Source organism: Nannobrachium achirus, assembly GCF_963921795.1.
Source record: "Nannobrachium achirus genome assembly, chromosome: 7".
NCBI classification, from domain to species: Eukaryota; Metazoa; Chordata; class Actinopteri; order Myctophiformes; family Myctophidae; genus Nannobrachium; species Nannobrachium achirus.
In genome coordinates, this window is record NC_137816.1 from 48,163,666 (window position 1) to 48,166,165 (window position 2,500).

The following is a 2,500-nucleotide window of genomic DNA, read 5'->3' on the forward strand; positions in this document are numbered from 1 at the left end:
ATCACCATTAGAACAACGCTGAAAGATGTTGAAGATGAATTCCATTTCATGTTTTATTGTACTCTGTATGACGATTTGAGGGTCCCTTTGTTTGATGTAATGCAAAAAGGGAAGATGATGGCCAGAAGTTGGAGTGGTTTGTTTAATTGTGACGGCACATTTTGTTTCTGGAGCCTGGAGTAGAAGACAGTCTCAGCTTTTCAAATAGTAGCTGATAGTAGTTAAAATTGGTTATTCATTGTTTGTGAATTGTTATATTGGTTCATTGTCTTTGTCAAATGAAATATTAAAGTGTACTGTAAGTCCATATGGGCAGGGCTCCCTTGGAAGCATGACACTTTAATAAAGGAAAATCAATCAATCAATCATTAGCCTGGCCAGACTAATATCACAACTGGTTACACACAGTAACCAGGGCTGCTTGATTCACTCAATGAGCAAGTATTTTATTTGAATTTATTTATTTGCATTTTTTCCTATGCCATCCTGTAACGCTAAAGTTAAACTGAGCTAAACAGTAAAATTCTCTGTGGTCATTTATCCATTTGTAACTGCGATGGTACCAAAGTAACCAAATGGACCCTCTATCTATGGGTCTATTTGGTTACTGTCGTACCCTGGCAGAGTTAAATGAACACTCAGGATATTACACTGCGCCTACTTTTGTCCAGTCGTGCTTTTGTCCCACTGTGTCTCTCCCTGTCCTCCAGTCTCATGTGTTCAAGGCTCACACACACACACACACACACACACACACACACACACACACACACACACACACACACACACACACACACACACACACACACACACACACACACACACACACACACACACACACACACACACACACACACATTCGCGCGCACACACACACTCACACACGCACACGCACACACACACACACACACACACACACACACACACACACACACACACACACACACACACACAACAAAACAAAGCTTAAAACCTGCTCTAGTTTCGCTGGGGTACAATTAGTGTGGTGTGAGATTTCCTCTCTCTGTGCACAGAGGGCAGCGGGCAGGAAGACGGCGCACAACAGGTGAATGGAAAGTCTTAGCTGGGTGTTTGGCGGCTTGGCGCTACATCTATAGGATAGAGCAGGAACAGTGCTCAGCTGTTAGTGGGAACACTACAGTCTGGAATGATTCAAAAAACTAAAAGGGGAAGTGAGTCGTTCACTGAATCACATGGGCAGACAGACAGACAGACAGACAGACAGACAGACAGACAGACAGACAGACATCAGTTGGTCAGCTCTTAGACAAATACAGAGAGGGTTGGTTGTTAGCCTGGTCTGTTGGATGCTCGGGTCAAATCACTTAGACCAGGGGTCTTCAACGTTTTCAGGCCAAGGAGTAAGATGAAGCAGGGACCCCCACAACCTTTTCATAGATTCCATATAGTTTCATCGTTTGACAGCACAATCATTAGTCTATTTTGGATTCATGTCAATTTGTGTTTTCAGATATTTAACCACTGAACCGCCAATACTTAATAAACTTGACCTTTCACTCTGTACTTAGTCTGCTCTTTTTCCCCTCTATCTACACCAAACCTCTTTGCAGAAAATAGCCGATCTACAAGCTCACAATGCCTTGCAGCGTGAGGCGTTGTGAGCTTGTAGATCTGCTATTTTTGGCTAAAGTTCTCCGAATATGGATGCTAGGGTTCAAGTGGTTAATATAAAAAAGGAGAAAAAAAGTTTCTATCACACAAAGATTTGGAGGACCCCCTGTAGTAACTCTGAGGACCCCCTGGGGGTCCCGGACCCCCTGTTGAAGATCCCTGACTTAGACAGACAAACGTTTTAGCTCAAGACCCAAATGAGAAATTAAATATTTGCCCGAGACCCAAACTACAGGCTTACACGTTGCATGTTGCACGCTGCATGTTGCAAGCTGCATGTGTGTTTTGTTTTGGTGCAGCACTCTGGTGTTGCCAGCTTCTGTGAGTAAACAAGGCAAGCGACCAGGTCTATGAAAACAATACCAAAAGAAGTGACCAGTTTCAACACTTGAGATCTATTACATCAGCTATTCTCAAAAAGAATCTTCAATAAGCAACTACACTTCAGAAACAAGCCAAAACAGAAGCAACCCACAACTATGAATATTTAAGCGACTTTACAAAATTATAATAAGCAGACACCTGGCAACGCTGGCAACACTGTTTGTAGACCAGCACTGGAGACTACGGCTGCGGCTGACTATAGTTTGTGCTGACTGTTGGAATGAGTCTCTTGTAATCAGTTTGGTGGAGAGTCACCTTTAAATGTTACATGTTTTTTTACTTTTATTAATGAAATACCTTTGAAAAATCTAGGTGAAAAGTTGTCTGTTTAAACTTTTTTGAATCTTTTGAAATAATAGATTTTTTAACGTAAGAGACGAACATAATTGGATGTTTACTAGGGCTATTTTTTTTTTAATTGCCTATAGTCGACTAATAGTCGACTATTGGCAATATTTGGCCA

At 41.8% G+C, this 2,500-nt stretch overlaps 1 protein-coding gene across 1 annotated transcript in view; it reads right to left on the reverse strand.

Moving 5' to 3' along the window:
* nav2a (neuron navigator 2a) overlaps nucleotides 1-2,500 on the reverse strand; it is a gene marked incomplete at both ends in the record, with an annotated part of 152,021 nt that overhangs the window by 116,102 nt on the left and 33,419 nt on the right. The gene's annotated exons all lie outside the window — the stretch shown is intronic.